Source organism: Kogia breviceps, chromosome 6, assembly GCF_026419965.1.
Source record: "Kogia breviceps isolate mKogBre1 chromosome 6, mKogBre1 haplotype 1, whole genome shotgun sequence".
NCBI lineage: Eukaryota > Metazoa > Chordata > Mammalia > Artiodactyla > Physeteridae > Kogia > Kogia breviceps.
The window spans coordinates 115394848-115410061 of record NC_081315.1 but is presented as its reverse complement, the minus strand read 5'-3'; the positions used below and the strand labels follow the sequence as shown (position 1 = coordinate 115410061).

Here is a 15214-nt window from a genome sequence, read left to right as displayed (position 1 = left end):
ATGTTCAAGAGTTGGAGTCCTGACCTGTATTGAATCCTTGCTCGTGTCCCTTAATAATAATAATATTTACATCATGTTGTTGTTGTAAGGATAAAAGGAGACCAGGTATGTGAATTTTTTAAAAAATTGGTATAGTGCAAATTTAATATTATTAGATAATAAACTTCATGATGGCTTAGACGGCCCTTCATATATCTTTGCATTCTCTGAGTGCCTGCTGTGGTACCCAGCACACAGCACCTATTTACTATCAGTAGCATTATTGAAAATAGCAACAATACCACAGTACATTTATTTGCCTGTACACAGAGTCTGTTTTTACGTTCGTTGATGGATAAATGAATAGTTCTATGAACTTGTTTATAAAGAATTTGTTATGTAATTATTCTATTTAATCATAGTGAATCATTCAGAATAGAAAAGTCATACTGTGTCAAAGAAAAAAACCACTCACAGAATTATTACTCGTTACACTTCTGGGATGATATATCTAGTGTAATGCTGAATAAAAGTCAAATTACATGTGTTCTACTGGCTTCACTTTATGTTTAAGCAGATATAATATAGTCAGTATATAACATGCAGAAAAGTTAAGAAGTTTAAATTTAAACTAAATTTTTGATAACATGATTATATATGTGTGTATATATATAAACATAAATATATCTATAAGTATATACGTATATATGTAAATATGTACATGTATAGATATTACAGATACACAACCATATGGTCTAAATTGAAATGAATACTGCTAGTGCCTCAGAATGTGCTGAGTTTCAAATCACATTGATAGTGAAACAAAATAAACATGTATAACTATACAGCAATTATGTTGTTAAAATTAAAATTTAATTCCAGAACTCTTACTGCATTCTATATGGGAGAAGCTTTCTGTAATATAGATTGGTGTAGCAGAAACTGTAATACAACTACCAAAATGAAATTTTATGTGTAGGTTTGTGGATGAGTAATTTAAGACTTGTGGTAGTAAAGTGACTAGTTTCATGTATTGTCCCCTTATGAATCTATTTGACCATTTATAAGAGTCTTATGTGGTTAAATGTCCAGGTTTAACAAAGAAACAAACACCTGGATACTGTGATGTATGAGAAAAGACAGAAACTGCATCTGTGCACGAGTGCAGCAAGCTTAAGTCGGTAGTAAGTCTGTGAACAGCACAGCATCTGCTGAGTGTGTTACACACTTAGCAGAGCAGATCCTGAACACGTGCAAGTCCTCACGGTTTTGGTCAGCAACAGTGTCCAACAATGATATGGAGCTCCTTCTAGGATAAGTCACAAGTGTGTAATTTACCATGGAGTGGCCTATTTATGGTACACAGGAGGATACCTTGCTGGTTGTTTTCTTCCAGAGTTATTAAATCTTAGCGGCAGTTAAAATCCAAGATACTGTATGACTTTACACAAGATGACAGGATGCTTCCTACACTCTTCCTGTCTTTGAAAAAATGATATTAAGTAGTCTAATCAGAACTCAAGGAATGGGAAAAACGTGAGTTTTTGAGCCAGATGAACTTGCCTTCAAATCCTGGCTCTTCATTTAGCTTTTTTTGGCCCAAGTTTTAGTCTTTTTGTACAACAGACAGAACAATATGCACCTTGTATGGTCATTTTGAGTATTAAATGAGATAATGGATGCAAACCTTCAACATAATGCCCAACATCTATTAGATGCTCACTCACACTCCCTCATCCTTCAACATCACATCTCCTTTCCATTTCCTGCCGTCCAAGGAGAAACTAATAGAAAAAATCTTAAGAGTTTTATAAATTTTCAAAGTAAAAACTTTGTAAGCTTTCCTGTTGAAAATTGATGCTGATTCATATAAAAAGAATGCAATAGCTTCTGAGATATTTGTACCTATGAGAAAAAGCCAGCAACTGTTCTAAGAACTTTATATATGTTATTATTTTAATCCATACATTAATAAATACCCCATCTGGTAGATATTATTCTAAGCATTTTACATATGTTTATCATAACAGTCATGAGGAAGAAAGTACCAACTTACTTATATTGGCCTTATTACAAGAATACAAGCTCAGCAAGAGGAAGGCATGTTTAACAACCACCTTGTATTTTAATGTTACTTTGCTCTGCACTTAATACGCAGTCAGGAAACATTAGGTGATTGTTCTTTCTTGAGAACTTTCACTGCTAAACCCAGAACGATGACAGTATAGAGACTCCATTTCCCTGATCCAAGTACTAACCAAGAAGCTCTAAGCAGTAAAGATGTACCTAGTAAGCGAAAAAGCAAGAGTCCTGCTTTGTAATTTGTGACTAACCTTGATAAAGTTCAAACCTTGTGAACTGGTTTGTTCATTTATGTAAAGATGGGGTGGAGAGGTGGGGTAGGGGGTGGGAAGAGAAAGAGTGAGAGAGAGGGAGAAAGGGAAGGAAGGAGGGAGGAAGGGAAGGAGGGAGAGAAGAAGGGAGATGACAGTTCTCTAAATTCTCAGGTGTTCAAGATTACTAGCAAATTACTCTTAAAGTACTCAGATTGCATTTCTGGAGTTGCGCTGAAAAAAGGGGTATTAGCAAAAAATTTATTATGGCATGACCAATCTGAGACCCTTACTTCTCTGAACCTATTAACTAGTATCACAAAGGAATGGATGTTCCATTAACAATGGACTTAGAGTACCAAAGGGAGTAGTGTGAGGTTGCTACATCTGGATTATTTTCAGGGGTGGAAAATAAAATAATGAGGATACCAACTGGGCCACCCACTGCAAAATGTGGGTGACCAAATAAGCCAATGGAACCTCTAATGAGTATTTACACCAAAGGACTCTGCATGTAAACTATTTCCAGACTGATGTGGTGCCAAGCTTAGAGGATTAAGTCTTTCAATGGCTTTTGTTGGTCAGCCGCCAAGGCATCTAGGAACAAAGGAGGGGGTCTCCTTATTAAACATATCAAGAATATTACTTTCAGACAAGAAGAATGCAAAGAATGGATCAAAGAACACCATAAAATAGATGGAAGACAGTAGAAATAAGTAATAGCAGCATCATTCATACTCTGAGTTCAGGGTGATTTCGTTTAGTTAGGGCATTACTTTTCAGAAGACTTTAAAGCACTGCTTAACATTTATGTGGTCTGGCCTACATTATAGGTAGTTGTGTACATGTCTTTGGTTTTGATGATCTGGAGGGCAGGAGTTTCCTCTGCCCTGTCTCATGAGTGCGCCATTAATCTTCTGGTTCTTTCTTCTTCCAGCACTAAGCAGAGTATATGTATAGGTTGTTTAAGAATTATTTCTGAAATATGTTAAATTGAATTTGCAACCATTGTTGCTTTAATAATATAAAAAAACATGAGGAGGAACATATCATGGTATTTTTTTTTAATTTTTTTTTTTAAGGAGAGGTAAATCTGTAATACAAAGAAATTGCATGTCTAGAGGGAATAGCTCAATATCACTTAGAAAGTTAGTGGCTGGGTTTATCCTGACTTAGGGATCTTATATATCTCAGACTAATCAAAACCCCCAAAGCAATGCAAATGACAGAGTACATATGGAAAATCACATTCTCTGTATGTTTACCCAGAGAAAATACAAAGCAAGAAAATGTTTGCACACTGTGACAAAAGTCAGTGCTAGAACAGATTCTAAGATGGCCACCCAAACAAATGTTTACTTCTGTAAAGCAAAGCAAAGCAAAACAAAACCTAATTGGGTATTTTAAAAGTTTGAAGCCTAAAAACAACACTTACTTGATTCCTTTTTTCCGTTTCCAAATAGTTGTGTTAACATTTTGGAACATGTACCTTTCTGATCCTTCTCAAAGAAGTGGTCAATTGCATTTTATAGCAAGATTTCCTAAGAGACATTGTCAAATGGAAATCTTGGCCACCAGTTTCTCCCTCTTTAGGCACAAGGTAGCCACATGGGTATTCAGCGTTGGCATGGTTTAAAGACTTTTCCAACGATCAGCATTGCCTGTTTTGCCACAGTCTTAGCATAGGCAACCGTCCCTCTTTTCTAAATGGACTACAGTCACGTGCTTGCAGTTATACATATATTCAGAAAGCTTCCAAAATGTTTCTTTATTTATAGTCTTAATTAAACAGTCTCACATAGTGCCAGAAAATGTTTTCTGTGAAGTAGATAGCAACATTATCCCTATTTCATAAATGTGAAAACTGAGGTTAAATAAACTGTCGAAGGTCATGCAGCTCAAAAGTGGTAAAACTGGGATTCAGACCCAAGCCACCTGGCTCAAGCACACTAGAGTTTGACCCAAACTCAAAAACACATGTTCTAAGGAAAATAATGATAGTGGTTGGATTTTCATAAAGTCCTATCCAACTCAATATCACTGAAACTGTATGGTATGCATCTCCCTCCTTTATTTCACATCTAGCTCTGTAGTAGAAATAGGAAGTTCTCGAGGTCTTATGCCCCTGGTGTGTGTGTGGGGGTGGTCCCATATAGTAGATTTGAGAGGAAGGTTGGAATTTGGACAGTGAAGGAGATTTCTGACCAGTTTACACTCCTGGGATATTTCTGTGCTCTCGAGGACTCCCTGTCTTCCTCTCGTCAGCTCCTTTCCTTTGCTACCACCAGTAAATTCCAAGTTGCTTTATTTCCCCTTACCTCAGAAGGCAGTAGAATATTTCTCACACCTAAAACAAGCAAAGTGTATCAAAAACTTTTTTTTTTCTTTTTGGCTGCGTTGGGTCTTCGTTGCTGCTCTAGTTGCGGCGAGCTGAGGCTACTCCTCCTTGCGGTGCGCGGGCTTCTCTTGTTGCAGATCACAGGCTCTAGGCGCACGTGCTTCAGTAGTTCTGGTGCATGGGCTCAGGAGTTGTGAGTCGCGGGCTCTAGAGCGCAGGCTCAGTAGTTGCGGTGCACAGGCTTAGTTGCTCCGCGGCATGTGGGATCTTCCTGGCCCAGGGCTCAAACCCGTGTCCCCTGCACTGGCAGGTGGATTCTTAACCACTGCGCCACCAAGGAAGCCCGTGTCAAAAACTTTTAAAGTTTCTCTTGCTGGGGGGCAGAAAGAAACAGGTTGAAAGTATGTCAGAAGGGAAAACATATCCCTCCTTTCTTTTTTTAAAGTATCCTTTCCCCTCCCCACCCCATCCTTTAAACACTACAGTTGGTCCAAGTTACGTAATTGATTTTCAGAGTAAAGCTTTTTTGGTGTGTAATTCTGGAGTCATCATGGTCCTGACTTTCTGAGGGGAGGGCTGGGACACGTGGGAACAGATATATGAGGAAAGGGGGGCCTTAGCACTGCTGAGAGAGTAGGTCCCAGGAGTGATGGAGCTCAGGGAAATAGTCCTGGAGAAGAACTGGGGGCACGTGGTATGGCTCCAGGCTGTGTGAGATGAGAGGGGAGAGGGGTCCCAAACCGGAGCCTGAACGTCTGAGCAAAGACAGAGGAAGGAACGCCAGGCTTCGGTCCTCAGCAAAGATCACGAAACTGCTTCTTTGCAGTAATTGACTCCTGAAGAAAAAAAGAAGAAAAAGAAAAGCATAAATCAGCCTCATCCTCCAGGAACCTAGCACTCAACTTAATTCCAGAAAGGAGGTGGGATTTGTCTTAGGTCAAATGCTGAAATTTCTTCTTGAGTACTTTTGTTTTACTCTGGGAGTGTCTCTAAGTTGACCAGTCATGCTTCTGTGAAATCCAAATTGGCAACATGGGAAAGGGAGGAAGAATATGACCGTATATCTTGAGGGAGTGTCTTTTTATCTTCTCCTCAGTGGGGGAGTCAATAATATTAACTCCTTTTCTCTTAACCTGAAGGAACTACAACCAGAGCCAGCTCTTCAATTTTCTGTAAATCCCATGTGTGACAAGCGTTCAGGAATCTTGCCAACACATTCAAAGCCAAACTGCCCTGAAAGCCATATGGAAAATGAAGACTCAGTGACCTCATTATGCAGAGCATTTTATGCATTATGTATTTCTGCTATCTGGTGGGCACACTGTGTTTCACAACAACTTTAATTCAAAGTAAATATATTTGCAATACATTTAAGAATATGAAGCAAGGTCCCATCATGTAGACTCTTACTTTAAATCTTAATCACAATCAAGACCTCCTTAGTGGAGAGGAAAAAAAAAAAGATGTATGTGTATGTGCGTGCACATACACACACACTAATATGCTAGAGGGCTGGTATGGCTGAATCACTTCAAGCAAGTTGCTAAACTATCCTCGCTTTATTATCCCCATCTATAAAAATGACAATAACAACCAAAATGAGACAAGCTCTGTAAAAAGTTGAGGAGCCCCACAGTGGATGGGGGCTCTATTTGACTTAGGCATCTCCAAATCTTGGACCTCTACTACGTCTCACTCTCTGAGGTTTCCTTCCTTCCCTTCTTGCCTCCCTCCATCCCTTTCTTCCTCTCTTCTTCCTTTCTTAACATGTATTTATCAACCCTATTAAGTGCTATCTATTGTGTTCGAGGTAATTAACAAAATCCCCAGCAGAGAAGAAAGATCTGCGCCCAAAGATGGATGCATCCTCTCTTTAACATCCTTACGTAATACGTAACTTCCTAGTACTTTTACAATAGAGACCAATACCTGGGTCATGGCTTAGCAGGCCTCATCTCACTCCACTGCCATCTTGTTATCAATATCAACCCTCTGGACACTTCGGCCTTCTTTTTCACCATGCAGTCTCCTGCCACAGGGATTTTACACAAACCATTAACATTTTCTAAAACTTTTCCTCAGCATGGCTCTCCCTTCAATTTGTTAACTCACAGGCACCCTGCAGCCCTTCAGCTCCTCAGGAGAGCTTTCTCTGACCCTTCATCTGGATGAGGTTCTTTTGCTGTTTGCTTCTACAGCACTGTGCCACATTTACTTATCTAAGCTTATCATATTTATTACTCTCTACTCTACCAAGCAGCAGGCTTCATAAGAGCAAACACTGTGTTTGTTTACTTCCACCATTGGGAAGCCAGAGCCTCCCACAATCCCTGACCTATGATAAGTGCTCAATATTTATTATTTGAATGAATGAATGAGTGAATCCACTAAGGAACTTCACTGTCCTCATTTCTTGTCCCTATCAGTTATTGTAAAGCTTTATATAAAGCAGTCCCTCCTTTAAATTAAAAAAAAAAATTGTGCACTTCTCTATTATACAAATGATGAAGATAATTCTTTGAAGACAGTGCCTTATTGTGACCTTTCTTCTACTTGTGATCTATTATTAACCAGAAACCTGCAGCTGAAAAGCCGGGTACTTCTGAGACAGCCTCCAGAGAATTATGACTTCCAGGCTCTTCATTAAGATGCATATTGTTTAAAGAAAGAAAGAACCCCAGAGGCTTACAATATGCTCTTTCAAACATGACTATTTGCGAACAATGGTCAAGACATTTAGTTTACTTCCTAACAGATGAGGTTTAAATAAAAAACACACATACATTCTTGGGAAAATTAAAATAGTTGAGAATTTAGAAGAGATGGAGAGCTGGCTACTAATGAGAAAACCCCCAGGAAATTGATTAGGTTGATGTCTTCAGTTGCAGCTTTTGTGACTGGAGTTGAGAGTAATGCTACATAAATTTTGGCCTATAATGCATATACTGACGTAAGTTCCATTGTGTGAAAGGCATATGAAAAAAATGAATGAATTCCATGATTTTCTTTAAACTCAGAGTCTGATATTATGTCACAAAAGCCAACTTTTACTGGTGATATTATGTTGGCTACTGTTTTTTGGTGAATTATTGTGTTAAATTACTACTTGGTCGTTAGGTCATAATTTTAATCATCTTAGAATATAAATTATCCATGACTTACTACAAAATCTAAACCAACTTCATTTGAAATTATGTATGTAAAATCCTTTGTTTTCCTAAATTATTTTTATATCTTAAATTACTACGTGTATCACTGGATTTTTCATTGGACTTCAAATATATCAAGAACTTCTCAGTGGTATTAATGTATTTTGGAAGAAAATTGAAAGAATTATATAAACAATTAAAAGCAAGTCAAGTAGGTTACATATATTAAATCATATTTTTGGTGGGATGCTCCAAACAGTTTTTATTCCTTTCTAATTGGAAATACCTGTATAACTCTTGGCTTTGACATTCTTGGGAAACCTATTCCTGCCAAACTTTTAGAAATAACTCATTAGACTCACAAAAAGGTATGTTGCTGTAGCTTTAACACAATGGCTGATATTACCTATACCAAGAAACAAGAAAGAAATACTAATTATCTGGATATTAGCTAAACAAGATAAAAGTATATTTCTATTTTATGTCTTCAAAACTGCTTCTTAAGTGGTATTTAAATGTCAAGAAATGAAATTTATAAGATATAAAGTACATGAATATAAGAAAAATGTGGAAGGAGAAAGGTTTTTTCTTTTACTTTTATTCTATTTGAAATCAAGTTAGGTTGAGTGAAAATGAATAGTTAGGGTTTTCCAAAGAAACAGAACCAATAGGAGAGAGGTGTAATATATTTATAGATATAGATACATAGATCTCTATGTATATATATATATGGCTCTATCTATTTATCTATCCCCCTATCTATCTCCCTATCTATCTATTTATCTATCTTTTAAAAAAAAATTGGCTCACATGATTGTGGGACAGGAAAATCTGAAATCTGTAGAGTGGAAACTCATAAAGAGTAGACACTGCAGTCTTTAGGCCAAATTTCTGCTTCTCTGGGAACCCTCAGGTTTTGCTCTCAAGGCCTTTCAACTGGTTGGATGAGGCCCACCCACATTATCAATGGTAATCTCTCTTACTTAAAGTCAAATGATTGCAGATGCTACCATATCTACAAAATACCTGCACAGGAACATTCAGACACATCAATGTTTGATTAAATAACTCAGTACATTAGTCTACCAAAGCTGGCACATAAAACAAACCATCACAGACACCAAGTTGCTTATTAATTTCTAACTTGATCTGCCACTTGCCAGCAATTCAATTGATATTCTTAATTTAAATTTCAAAGTGAAGCAGTTTTGAAAACTGATATTTGTGATAATTAACTTTTCTTCCTTTAGTTTCTCATCCTTTAGTCATTTTGTTGAATATTGGTACATTCATCTGAGAATCATAAAGAGTAAATAAAACTTCCTCTATCCATCCATGCACTTAATCAGTAGGTCAAGTACACAAGACCCCTTTGGCAGTCTGGTGAAACTTAGGGAACCTTCTCAGAATAATGTTTAAATAAAATAATAGGGGGGTGCCTTCAAGATGGCAGAGGAGTAAGATGTGGAGATCACCTTCCTCCCCACAAATACATCAGAAATACATCTACATGTGGAACAACTCCTACAGAACATCTACTGAACGCTGGCAGAAGACCTCAGACCTCCCAAAAGGCAAGGAACTCCCCATGTACCTGGGTAGGGCAAAAGAAAAAAGGAAAAAGAGAGACAAAAGAATAGGGGCAGGACCTGCACCAGTGAGAGGGAGCTGTGAAGGAAGAAAAGTTTCCACACACTAGGAAGCCCCTTCACTGGTGGAGACGAGGAGTAGCAGGGAGAAGCTTTGGAACCATGGAAGGGAGAGTGCTGCAACAGGGGTGCAGAGGGCAAAGCGGAGAGATTCCCGCACAGAGGATTGGTGCTGACCAGCATTTACCAGCCTGAGAGGCTTGTCTGCTCACCCGCCGGGGCAGGTGGAGGCTGGGAGCTGAGGCTTAGGCTTCGGAGGTCAGACCCCAGGGAGAGGACTGGGGTTGGCTGCATGAACACAGCCTTAAGGGGGTGAGTGCATCACAGCTAGCTGGAAGGAGTCTGGGAAAAAAGTCTGGAACTGCCTAAGAGTCAAGAGACCATTGTTTCAGGGTGTGCAAGGAGAGGGGATTCAGACCACCGCCTAAACGAGCTCCAGAGATGGGTGCAAGCCACGGCTATCAGCATGGACCCCAGAGATGGGCATGAAATGCTAAGGCTGCTGCTACAGCCACCAAGAATCCTGTATGCAAGCACAGATCAATATCCACACCTCCCCGGCCGGGAGCCTCTGCAGCCCGCCACTGCCAGGGTCCCGTGATACAGGGAAAACTTCCCCAGGAAAACACACAGCATGCCTCAGGCTGTTGCAACGTCATGTAAGCCTCTGCTGCTGCAGGCTTGCTGCACATTCCGTACCCCTCCATCCCCCCGACCTGAGTGAGACAGAGCGTCCTAATTAGCCTCTACTTTAACCCCATCCTGTCTGAGTGGGGAACAGATGCCCTCAGGTGACCTACACGCAGAGGCAGGGCCAAATCCAAAGCTGAACCACAGGAACTGTGCAAACAAAGAAGAGAAATTTCTCCCAGCAGTCTCAGGAGCAGCGGATTAAATCTCCACAATCAACTTGATGTACCCTGCATCTGTGGAATACCTGAATAGACAATGAATCATCCCAAACTTGAGGCTGTGGGAGCAACTGTAGACTTGGAGTTTTCCTTCTTCATCTAATTTGTTTCTGGTTTTATGTTTATCTTAGATTAGTATTTAAAGCATATTATTGGTAGATTTCTTTATTGATTTGGTTGCTCTCTTCCTTTTTAAATTATATATATATATATATATTTTTTTCCCTTTTCTCTTTTTCTGAATGTGTATGTGCATGCTTCTTTGTGTGATTTTGTCTGTGTAGCTTTGCTTTTGCCATTTGTCCTAGGGTTCTGACTGTCCTTATTTTTGTTGTTTGGTTCTTTTTTAAGTATAGTTTTTAGCACTTGTTATTATTGGTGGATTTGTTTTTTGGTTTGGTTGCTCTCTTCTTTCTTTCTTTTATCTGTTTTTTATTACTTTAGATTTTTAATTTTTAATAATATTTTTCTACATTAATAACTTTCTTCCCTGCTCCCACCCTCCTTCCTTCCCTCTCTCTCTTCTTTCCTTCTTTCCCCTTCCTTCCTCCCTTCCTCCCTTCCTCCCTCCCTCCCTCCCTTCCTTCCTTCCTTCCTTCCTTCCTTCCTTCCTTCCTTCCTTCCTTCCTTCCTTCCTTCCTTCCTTCCTTCCTTCTGTCCTTCCTCTCTCTCTCTCTCTCTCTCTCTCTCTCTCTCTCTCTCTCTCTCTCTCTCTCTCTCTCTCTCTCCCCCCCCCCCACCCCCCTCTCCTTTTCTCCCTTGTATCTGAGCCATGTGGATGATAGGGTCTTGGTGCTCTGGCCAGGTGTCAGGCCTGAGCCTCTGATGTGGGAGAACCGAGTTCAGGACATTGGTCCACCAGACACCTCCCAGCCCCACATAATATCAAATAGGCACAGGTCTCCCAGAGATCTCCATCTCAATGCTAAGACCCACTACACCCAACGACCAGCAAACTACAGTGCTGGACACCCTATGCCAAATAACTAGCAAGACAGGAACACAAACCCACCCATTAGCAGAGAGGCTGGCTAAAATCATAAGTTCATGGACATCCCAAAAAACACCACTGGACGTGGTCCTGCCCCCAGAAAGACAAGTTCCAGCCTCATCCACCAGAACACAGGCACAAGTCCCCTCGATCAGGAAGCCTACGAAACCCACTGAAACAACCTTACCCACTGGGAGCAGACACCAAAAACAATGGGAACTAAGAAACTGCAGCCTGTGAAACGGAGACCCCAAACACAGTAGAGTTAACCAAATGAAAAGACAGAGAAATACACAGCAGATGAAAGAGCAGGGTAAAAACCCACCAGACCAGACAAATGAAGAGGAAGTCGGCAGTCTACCTGAAAAAGAATTCAAAGTAATGATAGTAAAGATGATCCAAAATCTTGGAAATAGAATGGAGAAACTACAAAAAATGTTTACCAAAGACCTAGAAGAATTAAAGAGCAAACAAACAATGATGAACAACACAGTAAATGAAATAAAAAATTCTCTAGAAGGAGTCAGTAGCAGAATAACTGAGGCAGAAGAACGGATAAGTCACCTGGAAGATAAAATAGTGGAAATAACTACTGCAGAATGGAATAAAGAAAAAACAATGAAAAGAATTGAGGACAATCTCAGAGACTTCTGGGAAAACATTAAACACACCAACATTCTAATTATAGGGGTCCCACAAGAAGAGAAAGAGAAAGGGACTGAGAAAATATTTGAAGAGATTATAGTTGAAAACTTCCCTAATATGGGAAAGGAAATAGTCAATCAAGTCCAGGAAGTGCAGAGAGTCCCATACAGGATCAATCCAAGGAGAAACACACTAAGACACACATTAATCAAACTATAAAAAATTAAAACAAAGAAAAAATATTAAAAGCAGCAAGGGAAAAGCAACAAATAAGATACAGTGGAATCCCCATAAGGTTAACAGCTGATCTTTCAGCAGAAACTCTGCAAGCCAGAATGGAGTGGCAGGACATATCTAAAGTGATGAAGGGGAAAAACCTACAACCAAGATTACTCTACCCAGCAAGGATCCCATTCAGATTCGATGGAGAAATTAAAGCCTTAACAGACAAGCAAACGCTAACAGAATTCAGCACCACTGAACCAGCTCTAAAACAAATGTTAAAGGAACTTCTCTAGGCAGGAAGCACAAGAGAAGGAAAAAACTTACAGTAAAAAACCCAAAACAATTAAGAAAATGGAAATAGGAACATACATATCAATAACTACCTTAAATGTAAATGGATTAAATGCTCCAACCAAAAGACATACACTGGCTGAATGATTACAAAAAGAACACCCATATATATGCTGTCTACAAGAGACCCACTTTAGACCTAGGGACACATACAGACTGAAATTGAGGGGATGGAAAAAGATATTCCATGCAAATGGAAATTAAAAGAAAGCTGGAGTAGCAATTCTGATATCAGACAAATAGACTTTAAAATAAAGACTATTACAAGGGACAAAGAAGGACAGTACATAATGATCAAGGGATCAATCCAAGAAGGAGATATAACAATTGTAAATATTTATGCACCCAACATAGGAGCACCTCAATACATAAGGCAAATGCTAACAGCCATAAAAGGGGAAATCGACAGTAACACAATCATAGTAGGGGACTTTAACACCCCACTTTCACCAATGGACAGATCAACCAAAATGAAAATAAATAAGGAAACACAAGCTTTAAATGACACATTAAACAAGATGGATTTAATTGATATTTATAGGACATTCCATCCAAAAACAACAGAATACACTTTCTGCTCAAGTGCTCATGGCAGATTCTCCAGGATAGATCATATCCTGGGTCACAAATCAAGCCTTGGTAAATTTAAGAAAACTGAAATTGTATCAAATATCTTTTCTGACCACAATGCTATGAGACTAGATATCAATTACAGGAAAAAAAACCATAAAACATACAAACACGTGGAGGCTAAACAATACACTACTAAATAACCAAGAGATCACGGAAGAAACCACAGAGGAAATTTAAAAATACCTAGAAACAAATGACAATGAAAACACAATGACCCAAAACCTATGGGATTCACTAAAAGCAGTTCTAAGAAGGAAGTTTATAGCAATACAAGCATACCTCAAGAAACAAGAAACATCTCAAACAAACAACCTAATCTTACACCTAAAGCAATTAGAGAAAGAAGAACAAAAACCCCCAAAGTTAGCAGAAGGAAAGAAATCCTAAAGATCAGATCCGAAATAAATGAAAAAGCAATGAAATACAACTAAAAGCTGTTTCTTTGAGAAGATAAACAAAATTAATAAACCATTGGCCAGACTGATCAAGAAAAAAGGGAGAAGACTCAAATCAATACAATTAGAAATGAAAAAGGAGAAGTAAAAAGTGACACTGTAGAAATACAATGGAGAGGTTACAAAAAGCAAATATATGCCAATAAAATGGACAACAACCAAGAAGAAATGAAAAAATTCTTAGAAAAGCACAACTTTCTGAGACTGAATGAGGAAGAAACAGAAAATATAAACAGACTGATCACAAGCACTGAAATTGAAACTGTGATTAAAAATCTTCCAACAAACAAAAGCCCAGAACCAGATGGCTTCAGAGGTGAGGTCTATCAAACATTTAGAGAAGAACTAGCACCTGTCCTTCTCAAACTCTTCCAAAATATAGCAGAGGGAGGAACTCTCCCAACCTCATTCTATGAAGCCACCATCAACCTGATACCAAAATCAGAAAAAGATGTCACAAAGAAAGAAAACTACAGGCCAATATCACTGATGAACATAAATGCAAGAATCCTCAACAAAATACTAGCAAACAGAATCTAACAGCACATTAACAGGATCATACACCATGATCAAGTGGGGTTTATCCCAGGAATGCAAGGATTCTTCAATATAAGCAAATTAATCAATGTGATGAACCATATTAACAAATTGAAGGAGAAAAGCCATATGATCATCTTAATAGATGAAAAACAGCTTTAGAAAAAATTCAATACCAGTTTATGATAAAAGACCATCCAAAAAGTAAGCATAGAGGGAACTTACTCAACTAAAGCCCATATATGACAAACCCACAGCCAACATTATTCTCAATGGTGAAAAACTGAGACCATTTCCACTAAGATTAGGAACAAGACAAGGTTGCCCACTCTTATTCAACATAGTTTTGGAAGTTTTAGCCACAGCAATCAGAGAAGAAAAAGAAATAAATGGAATCCAAATCAGAAAAGAAGAAGTAAAACTGTCACTGTTTGCAGATGACATGATACTGTACATAGAGAATCCTAAAGATGCTACCAGAAAACTACTAGAGCTAATCAGTGAACTTGGTAAAGTAGCAGGATACAAAATTGATACACAGAAATCTCTTGCATTCCTATACACTAATGATGAAAAATCTGAAAGAGAAATTAAGGAAACACTCCCATTTACCACTGCAACAAAAATAATAAAATACCTAGGAATAAATCTACCTAAGGATACAAAAGCCCTGTATGCAGAAAACTATAAGACACTGATGAAAGAAATTAAAGATGATACAAACAGATGGAGAGATATACCATGTTCTTGGATTAGAAGAATCAACATTGTGAAAATGACTATACTACCCAAAGCAATCTACAGATTCAATGCAATCCCTATCAAACTACCAATGGCATTTTTCACAGAACTAGAACAAAAATTTCACAATTTGTATGGAAACACAAAAGACCCTGGATAGCCAAAGCAATCTTGAGAAAGAAAAACGGAGCTGGAGGAATCAGGCTCCCTGACTTCAGACTATACTACAAAGCTACAGTAAGCAAGACAGTATGGTACTGGCACAAAAAGAGAAATA

General features: G+C 38.6%; 1 protein-coding gene and 1 long non-coding RNA gene across 3 annotated transcripts in view; one reads left to right on the top strand and one right to left on the bottom strand.

Moving 5' to 3' along the window:
• The window catches only part of DKK2 (dickkopf WNT signaling pathway inhibitor 2), a 107006-nt gene that overhangs the window by 53221 nt on the left and 38571 nt on the right, over positions 1–15214 (top strand). The gene's annotated exons all lie outside the window — the stretch shown is intronic.
• The window catches only part of LOC136794397 (uncharacterized), a 304826-nt gene continuing 293680 nt past the window's right edge, over positions 4069–15214 (bottom strand). Inside the window, exon 5 of the long non-coding RNA XR_010841129.1 lies at positions 4069–5486. This is a non-coding gene — a long non-coding RNA (uncharacterized lncRNA). The remainder of the gene's footprint in view (positions 5487–15214) is intronic.